The sequence below is a fragment of the Cygnus olor genome, chromosome 2 (assembly GCF_009769625.2).
Source record: "Cygnus olor isolate bCygOlo1 chromosome 2, bCygOlo1.pri.v2, whole genome shotgun sequence".
Taxonomy (NCBI): Eukaryota; Metazoa; Chordata; class Aves; order Anseriformes; family Anatidae; genus Cygnus; species Cygnus olor.
This window is the reverse complement of record NC_049170.1, coordinates 12,421,483-12,436,463: the sequence shown is the minus strand read 5'-3', so window position 1 is coordinate 12,436,463 and position 14,981 is coordinate 12,421,483. Positions and strand designations below refer to the sequence as shown.

Here is a 14,981-nt window from a genome sequence, read left to right as displayed (position 1 = left end):
TAGATTTTTCCTTTTGATAATAACATTATAGCACTTACTCTAGTTTTCCAGCTGATCTGCTTTAAGGCCCAGATTCTTCTCCTTCTTGTTTTTTCCTCCTCCTCCTCCTTCTTCTTTAATTTTTATTTTTCATTTTTCCTACATTATATATAGCCTTTTCCATTTATATGCTGTTTCTCCTTCCTTATGGAAAGTGTTTCATGTTGCCCTTGTTCATTTAATTCTTTTGCATTTTGGCCTCATCTCTTAAGTTGTTAGGCGTATTTGTAATCTCAGACACTTTTCTGATGTTCTTTATGTGAAATACTGTCAAAATATTCCATAGTGCAGAGATAAATCTTCAGCTCAAAAGCTGACTGACACAGCATATTACCCACATTACAACCCAGATGTAGCTATGGCATCACCCAAAGATGTACCCAGGAGCAGATGAACATAAGAATGACATGCAGGCACACCCATAATGTTTATTATCTCTGACCACTGTATATATATCAAATGCAATGGAAGTTAGCTCTAGTTCTAGGCTCTCTCTCTGTTTTCTGGGTAGTTTGAGTGGGTTCTGTGCTCACACTGTGAAGAAAACTCCTATATCAACTAAAAAATGCCTTACTGGATGCTGTTGTGACTGATATCTGTATCATGAACATTAATATATGCATTTTTTTCTTGACTTTGGTTTATTCATGCTGATAAGTGCTCTCTGTTTCATCTGTTATTTGCTATTGTTTTGTTTATTCCAGTTTTAATTTCAGGTTATGGTGACAACAGCTCCTGGCATGCTTGTAAATTCTGAGGCTTTATGTCTAGTGCATGCTTATACTATGGGAGTGGAGAAAACTGAAAACTCAGAGGTAAAACACTGTCACACCGAGGACCATATTCATTCTGCAGTGCTGTGGGTTGGAGGTTTTATGTAAGTATAGATTGCCAACAAAACAAAGAGATGTTTATAAATGAAAGGTGTTGAACTAGTAACACTACATGTATAACTTGTAACAAGAAAAGGCAAAAAACGTGTCAATACATGATCATATGGACAATATAATTGCTAAGGTTAATTTAAATTTAAGCTCAAAGTTAAAAGCACTAAGTATGTCTTTTGTAAAAATTAAATAAGCACATATCTGAAATGTTTATCCTGACCTGAGGCAGACGGAATACATCCATTGACTTAACTGGAAAAAGTCCAACTCACATCACTTGGGGAATCTGCCCTTTAATTGGCATTGAAGATCTAAGAGACATTGATGTCTACTGAAATTAATAGGAATTGCTGATGTTCTTTGAAACAAAACCCTATAGAGTAGCATCATTTTACCTTTCTACTCCCCCCCCGCCCCCTCCTTTTAACATGTTAGCTATTCTTATTATAAGGTCCAAAAGGACACTCTCCTGCAATGCAGCAAAATTTCACATTTTTGTGACAACCACTTTAGTGACAGCCACTTTTTCCCTGAGCAAGACAAAGATATTCTACCATGTATTGAACAAGATATTACTACTATGAGTGAACTGACAATGAGATTGTGGAATATCACCAGAAAAAAATGTTTTTGAACATTCCCATACATAGACCTGGAAGTATGTTCTGAAAAATGTCTGATTCTACCAAAGCTGAAAAAAGTTCATAGAACTGTTTTCCAGAAGAGAATGTTATTAGCATTAATGAAGTATTCTTCTAGCATTTCTTAAACTAATGCATTGGTGTATATGTTAAAGTTAATCAATATCTAGCTTGATTTAATCAGTTTCTAACACTGAAAAAAGATGAAAATCTCTTGATATTATTTACACAGCATTACATGGACAGGATTGTGAGTGAGCAGAACACAGCCTTTTCACAAGGACAAATTAATCTGTAATGCATCTCTGCCTGTAGACAGCAGGTTCCTTCACACACACTTTGAACAGCACTGTCTAGTGTGGGTGAGATGGACCACAATGTCCCTTCCACATAAAGATGCTCACCATGAAAGTGAAAATGACTGACTGACACGGAGTTCAGGACCAAGAAATCTTTGACACTACTTGGCATCACTGCCAGATAGGTCCTCTGGCCTGAGTGTGAGTGAAATATGACCTGTGAAATGTCACTAAGGAAATGAAGAGGACAGATAGACGTGGGAGAAAAAAAAAATAATAATAATAAAAAAAAATTGTTAGGACTATATGACCTTTAAGGACCTTTCCAACTCAAACCATTCTATGGTTCTAAATAAATCTGCTGTAATTTTATTTTCATATACCTTTAGGGTCCAAGTCATCTTATCTGTGGACTGTTCCCTAGGCTATTTTTTTTTTTTTTATTTTTACTTTCTGACACCTTTAGGAGCCCTTCTGGGTACCCAGCTAATACCTTAAGAAAAAAAAAAAAAAAAAGACAAAACGGAGCAGGGGGTCCAACATGAAAGCTGTTTTCTGTTTATGATATATATGTAGATATGGGAATATATGTGGAGCAGCTTGCCATGTCACTCACTAGAAGAGCTGGAGAAGCACTGGTGCAGCCATCTGCAAAGGAACTTGGCATGTTACTTGGCATGTTATTTTGACTGGGGCAGGACAAGACAGATCTAACCTACATATTTGGTAAAATCTAGGAGCATTTCTACTTTAAAAGAAATATTAGTTCTTTACTTTCTACCTGGAGTTAATGTAACAGTTTTATTTCTTTCCAGAATGATTTGTGCAACCTGAATATGACCAATAAGTGAAGCATGACGCTTCATGTTTCATTTTTGTCCTCTTTAAAAAAAAAAAAAAAAGTAGAAAGAAGGATTTGGAGAGAGAAAGGGAGTCCTTGTTTTGTGAGAAACTTGTATGCCTCTATTTGAAAATCTGAAATGTTGAAAGAGCTGTTGTTATAGGCACTCTGGAAAAGCAAAGCAGCAGATATGATTACGTGAAAACAGCAATATAAAACATTAATAGCAAACTACATTTGATTCCTTTTTGTATGTGTTTTATATTAATACAGGGAAAGAAAACAAACAAAACAAGCAAGCAAACAAACAAAAAACCTCTCCTTCAGGAGAAGAGGAAAAATTGGGAATCCATTTTTAGAAAAACTCAAGACTTGTGTGGAAACCTTCACCCTGTTCCAAGGGAAGAAGAAGACAAATACTCTCCAGAGAGGATCTTGAGAGAGCCACATTAGGAATAGATACTTAGACATCAGTGTCTTCAAGTATCCTTGGCTGAAGCATGATGGTGATCAAATAGATGTTCCACTTCTGGTACACAACTGTGTCAGTTCAGCTTAGCTCTTACCACAGGCACAAGCTGATATAGTTGTAAAAGAAAGAAGGATTCTCCCACTTAAGGCAAACTTTACTCTCCTCTGATCAGCAGCAACGGAGTAGTTAGTGTTCATCACACGTCTGAGTTTCAGAGGTAAAGACCTTTCTCTGGCCTTATGCAGCTTATCTTGGATTTCACCTATTAGTACTTAAAAGTCCATTACTCCTAACTGAACATATTTTACTAGAAACTTTGAAATAAAAAGGCAGGGTTGCTGTTGAACAAAACAGAAGGTATCTACTTCTTACCTGATTTCGCCCCTGACATTTCACTGTCCAGCCTCTCTCAAAAAGTGTAACTGTGGCAGCAGAGATAGGGAGATATGGACTGACTGAGTCAACTCTGACATTTATTCTGAGTTTTGAAAACAATGTTATGCATTTACTGCACAGTTATTTTTTCAAAATGAATTTATCATTGTGTACTTTTCCAGCTTTCTTCTTATCAGGTGATAAGACTGCTTTGAGTTTTTTCCACTTTGACTTTCCTGACCTCCAGTCATGATTTATAACCACTTGAAGGTCTCCTGTTCAGGAGGTAGTTTTGTCAGGGCACATGACGCAGTCCATCTAGCTGTGTCTGTGAATCACAGACAAGGCCAGCAAACTGTTCAGGTTGCTGATGCTCTGGTTTAGCAATCAATAGCTGAAGAAGAAAAACATTACCAGTGCATTAAATTTAGCATAGTACTGAAGTAAGTGCATATACAGCATGTCAGGAAATTTCAGCCCACTAATAAAAAATAAATCATTTTTGTGCTTTCAGTTCCTTTGGATTATATTTGTTTTTCCCACTTAGCAATTTTTGTCTGCTAATCCAACAGTCACTATCAGCACAGGCAACTGATTCATCCAGCTGGAGCCTTCCTGTAATGGCTCTGAATTTTTTTTTGCACATAAATTTACAAGTTCCAAATATGCAGAGTAAAATGCCCCAATGAAATGAAACTTTGTTTAAAAAAATAAAAAATAAAAATAAAAAAAAAGAGCTACATAAAATCCATTCTGGGTTGTGATTAATAAATTACCTAATATAATATAATAATCATATATTACAACTCTACAAGAGAAATGGAAAGAATTCTGATTTCACATGCAATAAAGCTGTGAAAGTCTTAATAAACAAAGAGTTGACTTGTGTCTTACCTTATTGATTTTCAACTTTAACTGAGTATCTCTAGTCTTACGACAAGAAGTGTTGTATTGAATTGGAGTCTGAGCACTTTCTCAAAATTTTCATTCTTTTTTTTTTCTAGTACTATTTTCTCTGACTTACTATTTTCTCAGACTTTTCTCTAATTATTAGATGTAAATCCACAGCAAACCTTATAGCATCTCCTATCAGAGCAATGTGTTATAACAAGAGGTAAAAGAACAGTCACACACGTTGCAGTGCCAACTAGTATAGCATGTGCAAAGTAGATAGTGAGTCAAATGTATGTAGTGTTTGAGCTGATGATTTACCTACATTTTTTGTGTCTTCATGTTAACATTCATAAACAATGAATTAAAAGTTGAAAGTATTTTGAGTCATGGCAAATCTCTGGAAAATACCTTTAATTTGAGGAATTTTTAATGCTTTCTTGAACTAAAAACATTATTTAGGGATTAAAAAATTAAGTTTGTCTGTATTTGTGTGAAACATGGTGTAGATTTTCACTGCATTAATACATCATCTGAATGCCTTATGTCAAACTTAAAGACAAAGTACATCCAGCTTCAGTAGCTGAAAAGCAAATATTACCTCTTGGGTTTTGCACCTTCTGCCCATAATTTAGTTTCTCAAGTAAGCTTCTATTGTTCTCCCTATAAACTGTCTGCTAAATTAGCTTTGGGTGGACAGGATAAAAACAATCAATCAATTTACAGGCTTCTTGTTACTGAAAAGGTTATGCATAGGTTCTGACTGTAAGAAGTATCACAATATTAATATTTTACTGGACTCAACACCTTCCACCCAATGCACAAGTGTATTCCCAAGAATTGTACCAAAATTTCAAGACACAACAGAAACCTTTTGTTGAAAGTTGCAGGCATTTAACTCAGAACACTTAATAATTAGGCCCATGTGTAGTTTGTTTCTACTTCATACCTGAAAGATGCTGTACTGAATCTGCTCAGCCCTACTTCATAAGGGAATAAACTGCAACAGAAAAAAATACAGATAACATTTTTCTCTGTTATTTAGCAGGCCCTGAAGGCTGGATTGAAGAGAGTTAATATAGAGCTTCAGTGGATGGAGTAAATGGGAACTCATTTACAGCCATCTACAGCTTTATTTTATTTTTTTTTCCATGTGAAATCAGATCTTTTACTGCTTCTCTTGCACAACTGTACTATAATGGTGGTGGTTGTATTACTCACATATTTTTGTGTTGGGGTTTCCAAGACAGTTTTCTGATTTTGACATCCTTGAATATACAGATCTAAATCAACTTCAAGTACCCAAACAGTATATGCATTTCGTATATTCACAGAATTTTCTGGGACCATGGTGTTCTTTCTCCAGATTGAATCAAAACAAGTTTTTGTTAATAGCCTAGCTAAAACTGGTTTTTCTTCCTGTGTGAATCCTGGGAGCCCTCCTTGTTTGGTGTGACATTCTGACCAGGACTCAGATGGCAGTGAGGATCTCAGTGCCCAGTGCCTCAATATTCGAATAATTTTATTTATTTATTTATTGGGGGGGGGGGGGGGGGGGGGGAAGGATCTAACCCTATATGATTTGCAGTTACTATCAGCCTTTTGAGCACAACAAACACAGTACACTGGAAATGAAATTATATTAGCTCCTTTTAGACAGAAATTTAACAGCCTGAGTGCTGTGGCTGTGGTCTAATCTAGAACTCTAGAATCCTCCAGAGTCCCAGTAAAGCTACCCACAGAAGGCTGCAACTTTCTTTAAAATATTTTTTCCACCTTATGTTTTTCCTAAATCATCTTGATTAGACTGTAGCGCAAATGTTACAATTTTGATTTTTGTTATTGAACTATATATGAACATAACCAGTTTCTTAATTTACATTGTTAAACATTTTGTGAGGAGATTGCCTATTGTGTTTTGTTGTGATTTTCATTAATATAATGTACCTCAGCTTCCTCTAAGATTAAAATCAAAGATGAATAACTTTGTGCTCAGCTAGAGCACACCATTTACTAATTCATCTGAGATCAATAATGATTAAATGAATAATTTAGTGAAACACTATGCTCATTTTTTGGCTGCTTTACTTTGTTCCACAAACTATGCTTATAATTTGCAATAATGTACAACATTTGGAGAGCTGAGGGAAAAGTAAGATTTCTTTTCTCCTTATTTTTTTTTTTTCTTAGTAAGCAGAAAATGGCACGTGTGGATTTAATTTTTATTTTTTTTCCTTCTGAATACCTGACTGAAAATCCTCTGGGAATTTAAAATCTCAATATTATTTTATTTTGAAGCCCTCTTCATACTTTTTACTCTCTCTCTCTTTTTGCTTGGTGTTTGCTTCTATGCCTCTCATTAAGATGTTATGCAAATAAGTGATTATGAACAACATATGTAAGGTTGCAAAACATACACTTTTTTACATATACATAATGGTTCCAATACCACCAGAAAGTAGTCAGATTTATCTGTTGTAGCAAGACCAAAATGCCCAATAGTAATATTTTGGACCTGAATGTGAACAAAACCATCTGTAAAAAACATTGAGTCGAGTGACCTAAAGTAAGCAGCACAGGTCTTCCCATGTATTTGGATATGATGCCTTTTCTCAGAGTTAATTTTAATAATTAAAAACAGAAAATATCAATATTTTACCTTTTATATCCAATTGCAATCCAAAATATTTGTCAGCCAAAGACACAAACATAGTCTGATCAACAAGTATTCTCAGACCACATGGGATACAGCATATAAAATGTTCACTCACTTTCATAGCCCAGTCTTTCACTTATAGTTTTTGTTGAATATTCCATCAAAGGAGACAAGGACAGAAATTTTCATTTATACAAAAGTCATCTGTTTAAGTCAAGTCATTGGATCAAGAAGGTAATATTTGAGGACTCTCACCAGTGAAATTTTCTTTAGGGGAGATTAATGCATTATTTAGTTAGGGCTGTCTCCAAGAAAGTATAGGTTGGGAGGTTTTCTACCCAAGATTAGATTTAAATTATCTTTCTATAGTTACGTTCTTATGATTTTTTCTAACAGCTAGTCTGTGGGACAAAAATGGGGGAAAAGGCCAAAAAGCACTCTCAATTTTTGAAAGATCCTCAGGAAAAAAACTCCAGGTGATGGATGAATGAATGAATGGAGCCTTTTATTCACTCAGCATTTTAGTTGTTCTGAAGCTTATTCTAAGACATATCTCAGAGACCCTCTTGAATAAGTAATTAAGGAAGATTCCTTCAAATCTTCACTGCTTGTCTTGTATTTATTTTGATGACTTCTTAAGGATATACTTTCAGGATTTAAGACAGAATGCAGGTATCCAACTTTCATCTTCACTTTAAAAGGAGAAGAGAGATCTTCTAATGCTTATGGCTGCAGACGATAACTAGAAAGTGTTTCTTTAATACACAGAACTTTTTTGTTGTTGTTGTTTTGCTTCTTTCTCGTTTCCCTCGTTTTAAAGGGGAATCCTCTGGGAAATAGGCATGAGTAAAGTTTGGATTTCAGGAAGCTATGTCTATTTAAGACATGCTGGGCCAGTTGGTAAGAAACATGAGTGAGGTTTGTGTCTTTCTGGACCTACAGGTGGGTGAAAGCTAGGCAATATACCTTAAGATGTCTCAAAGAGCACTTGGATCCTACCTTCAGGCAAATGAACTGAATCCATCTTTTAGTGTAGCTAGATTGTTATGCTAAGGTATCAATTTTTCCCTCTTTCATAGATAAACTTACATTCTGACTGAGGACTCTGGACTCTGGATTCTGACTGACAATTCTGACTGAGGCTACTCTGGTGGTGGTATCTAGCACCATAATCCCTACATCCCTTCTGGGTCTAGGCTATAGATACAGTTTGTGAAAAAATCATCAATATGAAAAAGAATCCTTATGTTATTGCAAGTCATATCTTTTACAGTCATTGCAATTTATTCTGTACCACAACATGAAAATGTTGCCTTTTCACAAGCATTTAGATAATAGAAGTAACTGGGATCTAGTAACCAACATTAATGTTATACTTTGTCGGTATTAAATATAATGCTGTTGATTTGAACAATAGAGTTTTGCACAACATGTGCACAACCTTGTGTCAGTGAATTAATGCAAACATACATGGGAAGAGAAAATTATTTTGGTAATACTGTCAGAAGTCATAACTCTCTATTCATTCTTTTTAATGCAATAAGATATAGTTATACAAAGTGTACCCATCTCTACTTTGACAGTCATAAATATTTTTTAATATTGGAACTGACTTTCCAATTATAATTTCTGTCTCACATCAGATTATAGGGACTTTCAGCAGTTGAGAATTTGGTATAGTACTTCATTTCCATGTCTCTGCATTTGTTTTCTTTTGGACTACAGAAAAGGCTGAACCATGGTGGCCCTGTAGCTACACACCGAGCAAAACTTTTACTTACAAAGGAGCTCTGTTCTCTGACAGTGAACATAATATGACTCCACTGTGTCACTGAGAAATTATGAATAAGCATCTTAATTTTAAACTTGGTATTACCTTTATTTTTGTGTCAGTGACATACTCTCTCATTTGTCTTTACCTATCAATATTAGGCATTCTCAAGTATAAATCTGAAAATATATTTAATTTCAAAACTGAGGTATGTTGTGAAGTGATGATGCAAAGAGCCCATTACATGTTTATGGGTGTGCTTTTTTTTAAGTCATTCATTATGAAGCATTTCTTCAGTGTTCTACAGAAAACATTTTACATGATTCAACACTGGGCAATATATTTTGGAGGTATTTTCATGTCCCTCATCTGGTTCAGGTTTTTCGGTGTCAGTTTTCTGCATGAGGAATTCCTTTCATAAACACAGTGTTTTTCTTTCCCCAGCGGCAACATTGTCAACAACCTTATTTGTCAGTCTGTATTTACAAATTTTGATTTGTGCATTAACATGATGCAGAATAACCTTTTACAACCAGTATCAAGAGATATTCTTAACACAAACAACATCTAATAAATACATCAAGGCACTTCTTATGCAGCCCCTGGCAATACAGGTGATGCCAAATAAAACAGCTCTATTGGGGTAGCTATAGTCTTTTCATCTCTGGTTTAAAAATCTGTATTTCTACTGCCTGCAAATGTCAAACATCTAAGCAATACTTATATAGAGATTGATATAGGTGGACATCATAAGCAGGTCATTTATTTAGATGAAAAGAAAAAAAAAATCCTAGAAAAAACAGAGGGGAAAGAACATATAAAAATAATACTAAAACAGTAGATTTTAATGACTATAGGGGGAAGATTCCTACATTTATTTCAAACAAACTGTCTTGGATAGCAGAAACTGTGCAACATCAGGCTTGGAATAGGGTTAATTTACTTTGCTTCTTGGCAAGATATAGGGAGTATACCAGATTTTCTGGTGTGATGACTTAGTATTTAGCTCTCTCGCCTAAAGCTAAGTAGGTCATCCCTGCACTGAACTGAAACTGCACAATAGACATACCTCAGGAATGGGATAATATCTTCCTAGGTTTGCTTCTTCTTGTTCCAGTTCTGGTGATTTAGAAAAGAAATATCACTTTTCATGTATTTGACCTCTTCATATCCTAAGAAAGATGTTTGAAATTGTTATGTGACTGCTTATAGCAAATTTCCGCATTTATGACTATACCCGTGGTAATATCAAATATGTCTCCATATGATAAAAAATGGAAACTGTGAGGATATTGGTAGTATATATTTAGTATGAAATACAGTGAAAATATTAGTAGTATTTCATATGATTTAGCAATAACAGTCAGAGTCCCTGAAAATTATTGACATGATTTATGCCCTAATTCATGACATTATCATGTATCCTCCATGACAGCTGAACAACACCTTGAAATATATGAAAATAGTTTGCTCTTTATATTTTGGTAAGACATGTCCTGAATACAGTAACAATGCCCCAGATGATATTTTCTTGGCGCACACATAAGGATTACAGAAGGAAAGATACATTATTTTTCAGTTCAATTCTAAGAGAGTGCAAGCTCGCTGTAACCTGTAACCTATAACAATGAACGTCAATAAAATGAGTAGGGTAGACATACAGGGGCTAGATTTCTTCTCATCTAATTTCAACAATCTGAAAATTAACCATCTAGTCTAAATTGTTCTATGGTTAATAGAGACAGATATGCAGCTCTAGAAGGGCAGTGTGGGTGAGAGTAGGCCCTCACAGACCAAAAGATGATAAAGGAAGATTTAAGATTTAAGGTAGATGGGATGAATCATCCCATGGAAAAGTCTGTAGAAGTACTCACTATCTGTGGAGACTAGACATGAGGTTGATTTAGTCATCTAAATATTTGTGTCTAATGCTGTTTAAGGCATCCTTGTATGATGACATCATGTCACTGGATATGTAAATAATGCAGCAGACGTTGGTGGGTGTGATGGTTTAGCAAACTGAATCACAACATTAATATTTAAAAAGCCAAAATTAGAAATAAATAAGCCCCAAACAGTGGGATAATTAAAAAAGTATCTAATAATACACTGCCAGTGCTGTCAAGATTATATCTGTTAAAAAAGAAAAGGCTCAGATCTGGAAGTCTGAAAAACAAAGACGTATATGTTAGAAATAAGATATAGTTTAGAATAAATAATGATGGAACAAGCCAATCCACTTCTGTTTTACCGAATGTCATGTAAAGAGTTTGCAAAAGCCTGTATGTACTTAGTTTCATCTCAGGGCTTTCTTCTTCAGCCTCATAGAACAGATTTGGGCAAAGAACAGTACCACAGACTAAATTGTTTTAATATTATGACCAAACCACCAAAAAAGCAAACCTAACATATGCAAAATCTTGTTTTGTCTTTCTCTGTTTCATGAATCTGTTCTGATTCCCCTCCTTTCATTCTTTGTCCTTTTCTTTCAAAATTTAATTTGCTTTCTACTCTAACTAGAGTGTAAAGATCAGTACTTCCCCTCCAACTCTGTCCAGGTCCAGAATGACCTATGTAGGAAAGAAACCTGACTAGAGAAGTCAGATTCACCCTCAGATTAGGAAAACGACCTAGGTTTCTGATCAAACTTAGAGGTAAACTTTTTAGTATGCTTACTGAGCGGCTCCAGGTCCCTATAATCAAATTACAAAATTTATTTGACTGCTTGAGGTAAAGAATACATTGATTGCACAACAAATATTTTGATGTCACTAACAATGAAAAATGATCACAAATAGAGAAATACTGACAATGTTATGATGAACATTTGAGATGTTGCTAACAAGCAGTAATGTTAGAAACCACTTGGGAATAAAATTACATACTTTTACAGAAACTTCCACCTCACTCATCAAAAGTATTTCAATGAATAGAAAAAAACAGGCTTATAATGAAAGTGTTTGCAGAAGATTAAATGAGTATGAAGAAGCACCAAATCTATTTTGGACCCTACATCCCTATTCTTGCTGTTTTTATGTCTAAAAGCAAAATTTCTGGAAATGTAGATATGGTATTGAATTAATAGCTATTGAATTAATGGGAACTGGAGCCACTAAACTCTCCAGAATACAGGTCCTAAATTAAGGGGTTGAAGTGTCTGCACTGCTTCATCAATTAAATGTATTACCTATGTTTGTCATACATGCTTTGCATTTCTAACATTTTTTAAAAGTACAACGTTTGATGGCCTATTTACCCAGGAAGAAAACTCAGTCGAAATTTCAGAACTGGCCAGCTAGTAGTAGAATTCAAACATATTTCAGTCTCTACAGGGAACTGACTTTTGCTTGCTAATTGCTTTGGTCTCCTTGATATGGTTCCTGCTGTGCTGCTTATAAGCCAGACTGATATCCTAGAAATGCCTTCTAAATGACTTCCTTATCAGTGACAAATTCTTTTAGCTCCCTAGAGGAGCAAGGAAGAAAGTTGTTTTATCCCCTTTCAGAAAGTAGGATAGAAAGACTACTCCTTCTTTTCCAAAAATTTACTCACCAATGGCCCCAAATGCTGTCATTATGGCAGATGCTTACTTTCTCTTTTTAAGTAATGAAAATTGTTCATTGTGAATTCAGCACGGTGCCTCCTTCATATGCTTTCAGAACAGTCAGGGACACAAAGTGAAGAACAAAAAAAGGTAAAAAAAAATAATACAATACAATAATAAAATAAAATAAAATAAAATAAAATAAAATAAAATAAAATCTGCATGGCACAGATTATATATTATTATTATTATTATTAATATATTTTTCCCCTGTCATTTTAAGGGGACAGGATAGGAGTGAACTTGAAAGGAAAGGCAGTGAGGGAGGGAGGTGCAATGAAAAGAAGAAAAAGTGAGGTAAGCCACTATGAGGAACCTCATGTGAGGAAATAGTAGAAAGAGAAATCCATTAAAATAAACAGTCAACAAGGCCAAAGCAGAGAAAATCTAGTATAACTACAGAAATACTCAGAAGGACTCTGCAGCTGTTCCTCCTCGGCCATCCATTTTTTATTTTATAACGTATCCTGCCTTCTACATCCTGCTTATACTTAAAGCTATTTAAATATCAGTTTAGTCTTTCCCAAAACAAATATTTCCTTTACATTTGCTTGCTCCCTGAATATTTTTTGTTGGTTGTCTGTGTCCAGGATTCAAAGAGAACCTGTCCAATTTCCTGGATGATCATGATTATACATATTTTTCCCCATCTATTTTGCTGTAGGGTTCAATGTCTAAGTTTGAATTCTTCATGAAACTCAATGGAGCTCCAATTTTGGACTAGTCTACACAGTAATCCTGCAAAACGTGGTATTCTTGGTTTGATAAAGATTGGGAATCTGAAAGCAACTAAGTTAGGTTATGAATAGAAGTTCTTAAACTTGTGGTATTTTTTATATTGATGTTGATGACTACAAATCATTTGTAGAGTAGAAGAATCTCTTTCTGAATGATAGGGAGCACTATGATGCTAAGTGGGAACAGTGACAAGAGCATAAGATTGGAAAGAAGCTCAAAACTATGCCTCCTTTATAAGTAAATTAAATATAATCCTTTTCACTAACTCAGACACAGTCCAATTAGACTTTTTTTTTGTCTACACCAATGGAAAATTCTTTCATCTTCCAGCATGACAAATGTGTACCTTAGTCTTTTTTTGCCAGTGATGTTCCTTAACTCGGGTGATTCTCTCTGATCTATGGTCAACATGCTTGATCTGATGGCCAAACAGTCCTTTCGGCTTCAATCTCTAGCCCCTGTAGCTTGACAATCATTTGTAGCTCTCGTTGATAAGTAACTGAGTTTAAAAAAGTGAGCAGTTCTGATTCTATTCAGCAGAGGTCAGTGGTGCTGTTTATTATAAAATCAATTGTCCCAAATGTTCACTGAGGCCCAGCTTTTCAAAACTGCTTACCTAAAGTAGGTGATCTAATGCTTGGCTTCCAGAATTGTCAGAGATGAACAGCCACAAACTCAGTACATCAAGTTTACAACTCTTTAGTTAAAAGTGTTTTGAAATATTTGGCTAGGAAAAGTAAGTAGCATGTTCTTGCATGCTCAGCTCATACAGAATGTAGCTACATTTCCATACTCTGCCTGGTCATGATACTTAACATCTGCCTTCACTGTGTTCATAAATTACTGTCTGCAAGGTTCCACTCTGCTACTGTGAGTTTTTTTTAAATTTTTATATCCTTTCTTGGTGAGAACAAGCTAGGCCTTTTCATATATTTATTTTTTTTTCCTGATGATGTGTTGGGGAATAATGTCCACTGAATTTCTTCTTACATTTGGGAACCTGAATGCTGAGTAGAACAGAGACCTATGAGCAGACGCTGATAGTTGTGTTGTTGTTTTATTTTTTGTTTCTGCTACCTTCATTAGAGAAATTAAATCAGTTTAGGTTTCATTATAATCACTGCACCAAATATAGAAATAGAAGGTAAATCAGACATTAGTCTGATTTAAAATCAGTACATCAGGATGCAAATACAAGTATAGGAAATATAAACTAAATCATCTCTTTGGTCTCAGCAACAGATCAGAAAACACAGGTCTAAGTTACCCTGGTAACTCTGAGAAACTGATGTGGGATGGAGGTTCAATTCCATGCAGAGAAGTACACAAGCTGTTCCGGGAGGGATTATGGTGGGGTACATATTATTATGCTGCTTTAGGGTCCTTTTGGACAATTTTAATCTTTTATGCTTGCTAAACATAGCTAGGGCTGCCAAGCTTCAGGAGTCTAACGGAGTAATCTGTTTATACTGTGCATCAGAGAAAAAGACAAGTGTTAAAATGACTAGTTCAGAACCCGGTTTGCCTTCTAAATTTCTGTCATGAAGATATGTTAACCTGTCAGTTATATATTTCCAACATAATCCAATTAACTGCAGCATGATAACAGTACAATATTTCATAATTATTACACAAAATCAAATAACAACTGAATTTGTCCAATAGACCTCTAACATTATGAACCAATGAAAATATTTTATAACTGTACCAAAGAGAGTGACTTTACTCCAGTGTACAAGCAGTATAGAATAGCAATATAAAACCTCT

At 35.0% G+C, this 14,981-nt stretch overlaps 1 long non-coding RNA gene across 1 annotated transcript; it reads right to left on the bottom strand.

Annotated features, from left to right (window-relative positions):
• Positions 1–3,643: 3,643 nt before the first annotated feature.
• On the bottom strand, positions 3,644–12,520 carry LOC121065797. Its single transcript, XR_005817314.1, has 4 exons — positions 12,425–12,520; positions 9,942–9,991; positions 5,395–5,445; positions 3,644–3,948 (listed from the first exon to the last, which is right to left on the bottom strand). It is a non-coding gene; the product is annotated as an uncharacterized LOC121065797 (long non-coding RNA).
• Between the last annotated feature and the right edge of the window lie 2,461 nt (positions 12,521–14,981).